Genomic DNA, 13166 nt, shown 5'->3' with positions numbered 1-13166 from the left:
TTGTATGGCTAATCTTCTCCTAATCGGTGGGCTTTCTATGGATTTTGCTAGTTATGTCCTTTGCCATGCACAAGCTCTGCACTTTCATGAAATCCCATTTGTGTAACTTTCATTTGTTGTGTTTCTGGGTCTCTAGTAAGGAAATTTTGACTTGTGCCAAGGAGACCTAGTGTTTCTCCTATTCTTTCCATTACTGTTTTCAGGGTGTCTGCTTTGACTCTGAGGTTGACAATTACTTTTGTAAACCGAAACTTGTTTGTTTTTTCCATCTTTTGTGTTCATAGGGGTGTCTGTATTATGTGTAAACAGGCTGTTCTACAAAGTATCTTTCAGGGTGGTAGAGTAGTTATTATATGGCTGTATGTATTTTATAACGACATAGAGCTTTCTCATGACTTACCTACATAAATCTTTTAATGTTATTTAAGGGCCAAGAAGAATGCCAAACTTACATTTTTGTGTCTATCTCCATCCTATTTCTCCCTATTGTCTAGTGGTTTATGTAACACTCAGCATAACTGACACTGGCACATGGAACAGACATGGACTTGATGGATCTTGGCTGTGAGATGGCCCCAAATACAGTAAATATCAGAATCAATGAGATCGAAGCAGTTGTCCAAGGTGCCTAGTTGTATTAACATCCTTGGCTTCCAATGGTCTCACCTGCCTCGGTCAGAAGCCTGTTAATGGTCTGTCACCATCAAAGCTCATACTGAAGTTTAACTATTCAATGTAGCAGTGTCAGGAGGTAGAAACCTTAAAAGATGTTTCAGTCATAAATGGATAAATGTTATCTCATCAACTCTCAAGGGACTAACGTTATCACTGTTATCAGTTGTTAAAAGCAACCTATGCCCCTTAATCCCTGTCATTCTAGCACATGCCATAATGCTGAGATCCTCTGTGATATGATGCACCTACGGGGCCTTGTCCCATGTGCTACCATGCTATATAGACTTTCCAGCTACTACTATTAGGCTTGAAATAGACCTTATATTCCTCATGAAGTATACAGGTTAATTGATTTTAAACAATGACAAAATGGACTGAGATTTTATTCCTTTTGTCTTTTTCTTGGAATTGAGGATTAAACTGAGGGCCTTAAACTTACTAGGCACATAACTTGCCACTTGTGCCTACATGCACCCAACTCTTTTTCTTTCTTTCTCAGTTTGCTTTTCATATAGGATCTTGTGCTAACTTCACCCAAGTCACCCTTAGTACCCCATGCTCTTATACCTCTACCTCTCAATATCTGGGATTACATGACTGTGACACCACAGTTTGCCCATTAGACCATACTACTCTTTAGGGGAAAGAGATACAGATCCCTGAGATGTTTATGTGGGTTTGTGTGTCTGGTTGTGTGCTTGTGTGTGTGTGTGTGTGTGTGTGTGTGTGTGTGTGTGTGTGTGTGTGTGTGTGTGTGTGTATCCACGTAAACTGTTCTTGATGATTTACTTAGTACTGAGGGTGAATCTTCCTTAAGAATCTGTATTCTTAATTCATTCCACTGAAAAAGAAATATTTCTCTGTGTACTAATGGCTCATAACTATAATTCTAGCTCTTCAGAATGCTGAGATTTTTGACATTATTAATGTTATCCCAGGTATTAACCCAATGTTATCCCAATGTTATGCCAGGTGAGCCAGGAAAAGTCCATGACACTCTTATCTCCATTTCATCACCAGAAAAGTCAGAAATGGAGCTGTGGTTTAAGTAATAGAGTAATATTCTTGAGGAAAAACATAGGAATAGCACCTAGGCTTTTATCAAGGCTCAGGACCCATACATAATATCCAGAAAGCACTTGTGCTATTACAATGAGCTCTTATGCTATTGCAAGTCACAATTATGTCTAATGGATTGTCTCTACAGGCCAGTTGCAGTAAAAAAAAAATTTTTGTAGTGCTCACTTTGGCAGCACATATACTAAAATTGGAATGATACAGAGATTAGCATGGTCCCTGCACAAGGATGACATGCAAATATGTGAAGCATTCCATATTTTTTTTTAAAGAATCTTGTATTACTTCATAAGATATGTTCTTTCTGGACCATCTTTATGCCTCATTTTTCTCTCTGGAATGATATTGAAATAGAGAAAATATTCAGTGAGGAATTTGGTTTCTGGATCCCTCCCTCATTCATTATTGACATGTTCTGTCTTTTTATTTTTTGGCAGTCCTGGAGCATGAACTGAGGGCCTGGGCACTGTCACTGAGCTTCTTTTTTGCACAAGCCTTGCACCCTTTGACCTGAGCCACAGGGCAACTTCTGGCTTTTTCTGTTTATGTGGTACTAAGTAATTGAACCCAGGGCTACATGCATGCTAGGAAAGCACTCTACCACTAAACCACATTCCAAGCCCCATGTTCTCTTTTTAACATATGTCTAACATGTTTAGCTCTGTCCCATCTCTGAAGCCACGGCCATTGCTCTTGAATCTATCCTCAATTTAACTCCTAACTGTGTTTCATTACCTATAACTGCCAAAATATTTTCCACTCCACCCAAGGAACTATCTTTCATTTTCTTAAATTTCACACTTCATTGGTTAATGTCAAACAATAACTCAACATTACCAGTGTCTGAAATTGAGGACACTTAGAATAATAAATAGCTTTTTCCAATGTTTTTCTTTTTTTAATTCTGAGGATTCAACTCTGGTTTCTGCGCAATCCTTCAGCTCTTCAGCTCAAAGTGAGTGCTATACCAGTTGAGCTACAGTACCACTTCCAGCTTTCTGAGTGGTTTATTGGATTTAAACCTTTCATTCCCAGGCTGCCTTTGAACTGGGAACCTCAGATTTCATCCTCCAGATAGCTAGGATTACAGGAATGAGCCACCAGTGCCCAGATAATAAATAGCTTTTTTTTGGGGGGGGGGGGTCCGGTCATGGGCCTGAACTCTGGCCTGGGCGCTGTCCCTCATCTCTTCAGCTCAAGTCTAGCACTGTACCACTTGAGCCATAATGCCACTTCCGGCTTTTTTTTTTCTGCGTATGTGGTGCTGAGGAATCGAACCCAGGGCCTCATGCATGCAAGGCAAGCGCTCTACCTCTGAGCCACCTTCCCAGCCCCAATAAATAGCTTTTAATGTGTATCAGGTGATACACAACAACTCAGACCCTTGGGAAGTCTTTTATCTTCCAGTCGGGCAGGATCTAACCCCACTATATGCTCTGGTAGATAACAAAATTAAACAGATTCTACAAATGTAATTAGTTCCCACAAGAGTTGGTATGAGTTATTTCCAAGGTGTGAGTGCAAATTAAGGCCTTTCTAGAAGTCAGTGATGCAAACAGAATGAATCAAACAGTAAGGAGAATATGTTTCTCAAGAAAGTATGGGGGTGCCTAGGAGCTGACAACAGTGGCTGTATGATAGGAGACCAGAAAGCAGAAACCACAGTCTCACCACCACAGAACCTAAACCCTACTAGGCATCCCATAAGCTTGTAAGAGATCCCCACATTCTGTGAGAGACTATAGGCTAGTGGCCCCTGCTAGAAACTGAGCAGCTACTATAGACAAACCACACCCAAGTTACCAGCCCAATCTTATATCCTACAATAGTTGGTATTCAGTGGCCAAACAAATTAATTTGTGATAATTTGCCACAAAACATGACAAAATAAATGCATATTTCAGACTGCTGGTGTCTTACACCTGTAATCCCAGCTACATAGGAGGCTGAAATCTGAGGATCCAGATTCAAAGGGATCCCAAGCAGCAATGTCTGTGATATTCATTTTGCCAATAAATAGCTAAAAACTGGAAATGGTGGTATGGCTTAAGTTGCTGTTCACTATTGAGCCATGGTTCTCCTTTTAGCTCTCTTTCAATTATTTTCATAAGTTTTAATTTTCTTTACAACGAATGACATATTTTTTGTTAGTTAGTTCTTAGTATGCTTTTATTGGATTGCTTTGGTATGAACAACTCGGGATTGAACTCATACCTCATTTATGGGAAGAAAGAAATCTAGCGATGGGGAAAAAAACAGTTGTTTAAGGATACAGGTGGACCTGTTGCAACAATGAGAAGTACAAGTTGTCATGTCCAAAACGAGCTTTACAACGTCGGTCTGGGTGGGGGGGGAAGGGGGGGAAGGAAAAGGATTGGGAATGGGGGGGAGGGGGGAGGCTGGGAAGGGATGTGAAGGGTAAACACAGGAGGAGGCTGCAATGCTTGGTAAGAAATGTATGCATTATCCTGCCCATGTAATTGTAACTCCTCTGTACAGTATGTTCACAAATAAAATAAAATTAAATTTAAAACAACAACAACAAAAAAGAAATCTAGCACCTAAGTCACAATTCAGTTGTGGCAGTTTTTTGTTTGTTTGTTTGTTTTTATTTGTCGTGGGGATTGACTTCTGGGCCTCGGTGCTATCCCTAAGCTCTTCAGCTCAAGGCTAGTGCTCTACCACTTTAGCTACAGTGCCAATTCCAGTTTTCTGTGTGGTTCCTTGGAGATAAGAGTCTCATGGACTTTTCCTTCCTAGGCTAGCTTTGAATCGTGATCCTCAGATTTCAGCCTCCTGAGTAGTTAGGATTTTATGTGTGAGCCACCACCACCCGGCTATGGTAGGTTTTTTTTTTTTTTTAGCAATTTGAATTTCTTATTTTTGTCCTAATTTAATTTAATATTTTATTTTTTTAATCCCAGGGAATTGAGTATAGGATCCTTTATATGTATGTATGTGCATGCTTTTGTGTACATATGTGCCAATACTGAGGCTTGAATTTCCTTAACTTTTTCCAAGCAAGGCTGACACTATACCACTTGAATCACACCTTCAGTATTTTCATTACTGCTTAGTTGAAGGTAAGAATCTCTGATTTGCTACTTTGAAGGCTTAGTTTTTGGATGACAGTTAAGAGCCAAACTGTGAGGTCTCCTTACCACTTCCCTCTAATATCTACTTAGGAAAAGCTGGAAGTGTCACTGTGGCTCAAGAAGTAGAGCACTAGCCTTAATGAAAAGCAACTCATATAAAGTGCCTAGGCCTGATTTAAACCCTGTGTCCTGCAGGTTAAACAAATAAACTCTGAATTGTCTGACAAGTCTAGTTTTAAAACATGATCTTATCAATCTCAGCCTCTGAAATTGCTAGATTTACAGGTTTAAGCCTTTAGTAATGGTGATAGTTTTCTATTATTATTGACAGATGCTTTAAAAAACACATAATGTAGCTAACAGTGGCTCATGGTTATAGTCCTTGATATTATGGACACTGAGAAGCTTGGTGTGAAGTTGGGCCTAATGACAGAATGTCTATGAGTCTTATCTCTAATTAACAACCAAAAGGTTGGATGTAGAACTGTGGCCCAAGTTTTAAAGTCATAACCTTGAGCAGAAAAATTTTAGGGACAATGTTCAGGCAATGCATGCAAACCCAAGATCAGCACAAAAATTAAAATAAATAGAACGTAAAATAATCCTAGGTATGGCTAGTGACAGTTTGCCTAGTTTTCCTAAAATTCTTAGTTTGATAGCCACCACAAAGATAAATAGACAAACCAAAAAATTATGTATCCATAGCCAGATGAAACGTTTGCTTAGAAATCTGCACTAATAATATTATTAAAAACATTTCTTACACTCTTTAATTTAGAAAATTAGCCCCAAAATAATGCCAGTTGAAGAGAAATTGTATGTGATGACTACTTCAGAAACAATACATTTTTTAGTTTTTTAAAAGGAGATGTCACGGATGTCACGTATTTATCAACTTATATATATATATATATATATATATATATATATATATATAATTAGTAAATAAATTTCAACTAAATATTAACTTCATTGTCCTCTAAATTGAAGTGTTGACCTATATTTTATATCAGAATGAGCATTTACTCGTTTCATTTTTAAAAGTCAATTTAAGTTTTCTATTCAAATTTTATACAAAAAGAATGTGTTTGGTGTTCTAGGAAAGTTCTCCAAAAGTTAATGTAGAGCAGTATGTAGGGCCATTGTGAGATTAACTAGGAATTCTGAGCCATGAAAGACTAAAGTTTTAAAGTTGAAATAAATACATGTCAGAGATATAGAAACAAAACTTGGGTTTCTAGGGATAGACTTTCAAACCCTTTCAACACATTTGGCTGGGTAGATGGTGCTACATTTGGTAATTTTGCTTCACTCGAAAATTCTTGTTGAGGTTTTTGTGTGTAAGAAGAAAATCCCTTTGCTTTCGTATTTATGAACTTCATGTTAAAACTTTAGCAATGGACCTTCTGTGGCCCCTTTTTAACTGGAAGTATTTCAAGATTTTTAAGACCTCAAAATCCTTTTGTACTCTCAGCCAGGCTGTTTTGAACTATTTACTTTCAAATTTATTAGCATAATCCATTTATCATTGTAGGGAGGAGAATCCTATGTGAATAAAGTCTACTTGCTAGAGTTGTTTGTAAGTAATGAAGCATTGGGTATTTTGGGGTTAGCCTCTGTAGAGTAGACTGGATTGAGATGACATTTCCATGATTTATAGGTAAAATCACCCTCTTCCACTAGAGGTGCAGGATCAAATGAATGATGGGCATTGGTTTAAGGTTTCTTTTATTTTACTATGTATGAATCTTCCATCATATATATATATATGGCTTGAATCTTCCTGATACGTTGTTTTATATACATTTGGTTTTACACGATGTGAATTATAGTTTTTTAAATTAAATAAGCAGGACATTTGGCTTTAATCATGTAAGAATTTGATTAATTTTAAGAGGAAAAATATCATCAGAATTAAATTAGGTTATCATCATTCGAAAATAAATATTGAAAAGATATAAAGCAGAAGAATTTATGGGGTGCTTAATATATTCAGCCTTTCTTGTTTATAAGGTTTGTTGTGACCTGATGGTAATAGATTTGCAATGGGTAAAAGTGTTGTTGGTCACATAGAGTTGTTACTTCAGCAAATGTATGAGAATGTCTGATGATGTTGAACCCTAGGTTTCTGAGAGGAAAAACACAGATATAAGTCCTCAAAGATGCTGACTAAAATGAATGAAATTCACACTCCATTAATAGGAGGGAAGGGCACCATTTTGTTTGCTGTCTTCAACAGCCAAATGCATTTTTCTCTGTAGGTGATTATAAGCAAAGAGGAGATTGTAGACAGACTCAATTCGTGGATCCTATTCAATGAAGAGAATAAGGAGATGTCTGGATGGCTGGTGTAGACGAACAACAATTCTACATACAGCAGACAGCATTATTGAAGAAAGGTTTGAGAAGTTTCAGAAGGTGAGCCAGCAGTGTCCAGGCAGGTGTAGTTTGAACACCCTTCTCACTGCTGAGAATCTCATGTTACAGGCAAGTTTTCTATAAGGATTGAAAGGAACAGTTGCTTCTTCTGCATTGGCAAGTCTGATAGGAGAATGGGCTTGTGTCTCCTAAAGTATCTTGGTGTCTCAGAACCCTGAAGGAGTCTAGTTATTGCAAAAGAGCAGAGGTCATTCATGATTAAATTGATGATTTCATGTAGTCACTAGGCCTCAGATGTAATGTAGTTCAGTAACACATGTAACAAGAATTCATGTAGTTAAATGAAATTGAGTTATATCCACTTGTGAATTAGAAGTAAATTAGAAGTAGATTAGAAGATATCCATGAGAGAAATCAGTGGGGCTGTTGTATCAAGAAAGTAAGAACAAACCACATTTTGAATTTGTTTAGTGAGCACTTCTTGACTTTCCAACGTTTCCCTGTGAAATTGCATTAACTCTCATATATGATGAGAATTTCTCAATTACAAAACTCTATAAGACACATGCCATGTTTGTGGCTAAGAAATAAATGCGTTGGGGGCCAGGCACTAACGGCTCAATCCTATAATCTTAACTATTCAGAAGTCTGAAAACTGAAGATTGAAGTTCAAATCCAGTCAAGACAAAAATCTCCCTTTAGTTCTCCAAAACCATGGAAATGTAACTTTACCTCAAGTTATAGAATACCTGCCTTAACAGAAAAAGCTAAAACACAGTGTCCAGGCCGTGAGTTCATATTCTCATAGTGGAACAAATAAAAAGTAGAAAAGGAAGATGGAGTAATAATGGAGCTTCCTATTTTCATAACTTACCAGGACCACATGGAGTTAATAATCCTTTTAAGTGAAAAGAAGGCCCAGTTGAAGCAAATGAGTAAACAGTTAAAAAGGGCCAGCAGCAAGACAAGAGACTTCAAGAGGGTTGACAAGCTTAGCAACAAAATCAAGAGCATTCATCTTCAAGAAAACACACCTCTGTAATCCCATATACACCTTTGATTATTCTCATCGCTATGACCATCCTCTAACGTTGGCTAAACTTATCCACTAGAGTCACCGAACACAGCGTATCCTTCGTGACATTTCATGGATAAAGTTGCTTGTCCTCATTGTCATCAGCCTTTCAGAATCTTCAGTGAAGAGCATGTTTTTCCACTTTGCCTGTATATGGCAGCATCCTCTTCTATTTTCCAGCAAAGAAACTGTGGCTAGCAGGCTTGAGAATGGTTACATTCAGAGGTTCTTCAGTTTCACATTTTTCCTTTCCTTTCTTGGTAGGTGAGTTGGAATAAGAAAAAAATTAAGCAGTATGTTTTATTTAACTGAAAAGATTTATTTGAAAATACTACAAGTTATCATTCTTTAAATATATTTTTAATTCAAATATAATAGGGCTAGTATTAATGCTGCTTGCCTTTAAACCTAACTATTTAGAAGGCTGAAATCTGAGGATAGTAGATTCACGACAGACAAGGTAAAATGGACCATGATACTCTTATCTACAACTAAGAAACAAAAAGCTAAACAAGGAGCTGTGGCTCAAATAGAAGTAGGTCTACCTTGAGCAAAAAGGAAAACCAAAAGAAACTAGGCCCTGAATTTAATTCCTAGTACTAGCACATATATGTTTGTGTGTGTGTATATATACATATATATATATATATGCACATATATATTCTATATGCATGCATATATAGGCATATATGTGTGTCAATATATATAAATTGTATATGCATATGTATGTAATTTTATAATAAATTATTAGCAAGTGTCAACTATATACAAGCAAATATTTAGTGTTGCTCTTAAAAACAGATTCATACACAATTATGAACCCCTGTGATTTATAGGAGCCAACATGAAAAGAAACGTAAACCAACAGATTAGGATATTAATAGAATGATTTTTGTTATAGAATGGACTGTATGCATAAGATTAGGCAAATGATATTTAGTCATTTTCCAAAACATTGAAAGCAAAAGCATAATAGTACAAGAAATCACATTTAGACATGGACTATGCCTCTCAGTGGACATGTAGAACAGGAAAATATGATAGCTATATGCATATAAATATACATGTATGCATATACATTGTCATATATGCATATATATACATACATACATACACAGGTACATGCACAACAGAATTTTATTTATCCATTCAAAAGAATTATAATGAATCATTTGCAAAGAAAGGAAATAAATTTGGGAAAATCATGCTAAATGAAGTAAGGGAAGAAAGCCAAACCCAGAGAAACAAATGACATATGTTTTCTGTTATATAGGAAGTTAGACATAATATAGATCAATACAATATGCACACTTTGTGGTGGAATCCAACTATACACCTAGGTATGAACTGAAATATGGATAGTTCAGAGAATAATTCAAAGAATGTAATTCCTTAGAATAGCTAACTCACATTCCAACAAAATAAACACTACGAATCAAGTACTCAGAGGTATGGATGGAGTCAAGGTGAGAAGAAATAGATAAATGAAGCAATAAATTGGAGTGAAATGCAGTGCTCTAACTTAATGCATATCCTACCAAATGAAGAAACTTGAGGAAAAGGTGGGAGTGAGTGTGCTGGGGAAAATTATGAAAGAGGTGAGATTGTACTCATGTACTCATAATGAATGTCAACTCCTGTGTACAAGTTGAAATCAAAATGAAATTAAAAATCCAATACTCAGTATGCTCATGAAAGTATTTCAGTGATGATGATTCTCTGAATAGCTAACAAACAATGAAGAGTTCAAGCAAATAAGTAGCAGAAAGGGAAATGATGTTCGGCTGGAGAAGAAGTTTAAGAAAAGAGGGGCTAGATTAATGAAAAGTGGAAGGAATGGCAAATATAATCATTATATTAATGATATCAATGTAAAAATGGAACCATGTAACTTGGAAGATGGGTAGTTTGGGGAAAGATGGGTAGATTAATGGAACAGTAATCAAGATGCATTGTACTTATAAACAAACTCATTGAATTGAAACCACTTTGCACAATGATAAATACAAATGAGTAAAAAAGACAAAAAATAAATTTGTGCTTCATTTTTCGTAGCACAAGTAGTAAATCGTAAGTTATAATTTGGATAAAAAGAAAAGTTAAATTAGCTACATGACAAAATAAGAAACAAAATGTCTTGTGGGTAACATTGTCTTTGGAAATATCCGTGCCTCATAATATACTTTTCAAAAATATCAATATTTTGATTACTTTGATTTTTTTGAAAATAAAGTGATCTGTGGACTTTCAGACACTATTATCATAATGCCTAATGTTACATAATTTAGCTAGAGTTGATAAGATAATCATTGTTACTTTTCTTATATTGTAAAATATAAGGAACTTTTATGATACCACTACATTATAACAGAGATACTGAAGTTTCCTTCTTTAAATTGCTCCACAGGATATTGTTACATATAACCTGATACAAGTCCCAAAATCACAAATATAAGTAAAATTACTTAGAAGGAAATGGTAGGAGGACAATTATTATCTAACACAATCAATGTCAGCCATGGACTTCCTGAAAGAGAATCATACACAAATGTGTTTGTTTCACCAGGCTTCTAGTGCCAAACAAGAAGTGTTGAAAAGACCCATTATGGCAAACTACTTCTCAAAGTCAGATCACTATATAGGCAGACCCTCCAAGACTCCTACATGGAAGAGACTATTTCTGACCCGAATGATCTTCTTTTTTTTATTACCAAAGAAACAGTTCCTTTAGTAATTTATGTTTTTTGAATTTAGATAATGAATGAACATTTTTCACAAAATTAAATTTGAAATATCTTTGATCGGTTTTTCCATGCTTAAAACTAGCAATACAATAAATAATAGTTGCCACAATTTGGAACTTTTCTGCATCAATGGAAAAACAATCTGGAGAATACAGATTCTAGAAAGAACCAAAGGAATACAAAGATATATCTATTTTCCACACAATTGTTCAAGTGGAATGAAGGCCAACATAGTTTCTTTAAAGTAAGAGTCTAATGTCTGCACACCAACAGTTAACAAATGTTTATTCCAAACTTAGTGATTGTAGAATAGGTAGACTTTGTAGACTTTCTTATTTTTGAAAGAAAAAATCTACTTGAGTGAGACACAGGAACCCTAAGACTTACAGATAAAGCACATAGTGTGTTAGAAGAAGAAACCATGGTAGAAAAATGAAACTTCCTTTTGTTGGTCACGAGGAATGAACTAAGGGCCTGAGTACTGTCCCTCAGCCCTCTAGCACTTTGGGACAGAGTACAACTTCTGTTTTATTGTTGATTAACTAGAGACAAATCTCATAGACTTTCTTCCCAGGCTAGCTTAGAACCACAATTCTCAGATCTCAGCCTCATGACTAGCTAGGATTATAGATGTGAGCCACCATTATCCACCACCCCACAAAATGAAACTTTTCAGCTTCTAGTGAGTTCAATTTTCAGTGGCCAGGAAAGACCTCCTAGAATGGTGCTTGCCACTAAAGAATTGAATTTACAGAATGAGCAACAAGGATGTTGTCTGTTATTAAAGATGCAAGTATGAAAGGGTGCTATTAATTTCAGTTATTTTTTTCAATATGATTGACCTTCAGTACAAATATGATCTTGTTGTCACCTCTTGGAAGGAGCAGAGACTGGGCCTATGCTACTGCAAATGTAAGAGACTAGAAAAAGAATACCCTATGGTACACAAGTAGTTGAATGCAGGAAAGAAGCAACATATTCCTGGCAGGGGAAGGCATGGGAGAGATAACGGCCTAGAGAAAAAACTGGTACTCACAACATTTAACCCCTTCTCCTCCAAGGAACTGACCTCCCACATAGTGGCAGTGACATAATTCACCTAGTGCATTTTCTGATATGAAGGAAGGTGTCATGTCTCACTAAACAACACAATTGTAGTCAAAGAAAGGGAAATTCTTTTGTGTGGCCCTTAGGCCCAGTCTCAGTTAATCTCCACATAATTCTTACCAGAAGGTCCCTAATCAGGAGGAAGATGTGGTCTCCTGGATTCCCATTGGCCCTTTGGGAACTGAGACCACTATCAGTTCTAAATCTGATCCTTCTATCAAGGTTGTGGTGGTTGGTGGGAAAGCTCATCCTCTGAATTGTGCCCTAGTACAAAATCTCTTCAGAGAAAGTCAAGGAATGACAGATTCTGCCTGAATTTCTCCATTTCCAAAGAGGTCAATTAATATCTGATTCTGAAGCTCAGGTGGAGGTCCTTCAATAGTTCCTCTGAGCTGGAGTGAAAGTTAGCACAGACTCCAAGCCATACTTACATTTCTCCAGCTCTTTTTCATGACCCGAAAGATCACAGGAGTTGAGTTCAGAAACAAGGAAAAATGAGACTAGCAGAAGAATCATGGTCAAGGGGAGGAATTAGACACCGTGAAAATGAGGTCAGAAAATCTCATAGGATCACTTACATCATTCAGTAATCACATAATAAGATTAATGAATAAAAGTAGTAAATTACTACCTAATTAGTAACTCTACTTCTCTGACTACAAGTGTTCTGTAAAAAGGTAAGTGACCTAGACTATGTTGATTAGGAAAAGAGAGCACATTGTTTCATCACAATGTTCTACTAAATATCTTCATCCATAGCACAGGTTTTTCTTGCTCTCTACTTCTCTGATACTTTTCTTTGCTGGATTCTAAAAGTGACCTTTGAAAGTGTTAACATCTTCAGATGTAATTACATTTTATTTTATCCATTTGTTATAAAGCAAATTATGGGGAAAATCTGTCTATGGGACATTTTCTTCAATGACCTTTTTATTTGATGTTATTAAGTTATTTTTATTGTTTCACTTTTAAAACTTGAGCAAAATGATTTGTTAAATTAACACTAATTAGTTG

The 13166-nt window shown here is 36.2% G+C and overlaps 1 non-coding gene across 1 annotated transcript; it reads left to right on the top strand.

Moving 5' to 3' along the window:
* The first annotated feature begins 1912 nt into the window (after positions 1-1912).
* Positions 1913-2016, top strand: LOC138811431 (U6 spliceosomal RNA). The gene has a single exon (XR_011367387.1). It is a non-coding gene; the product is annotated as a U6 spliceosomal RNA (small nuclear RNA).
* Positions 2017-13166: the final 11150 nt, after the last annotated feature.

Source organism: Dipodomys merriami, unplaced genomic scaffold, assembly GCF_024711535.1.
Source record: "Dipodomys merriami isolate MVZ:Mamm:240054 unplaced genomic scaffold, mDipMer1.0.p SCAF_527, whole genome shotgun sequence".
NCBI classification, from domain to species: Eukaryota; Metazoa; Chordata; class Mammalia; order Rodentia; family Heteromyidae; genus Dipodomys; species Dipodomys merriami.
The sequence above is the reverse complement of the archived record's forward strand: the minus strand, read 5'-3'. Positions and strand labels throughout refer to the sequence as shown.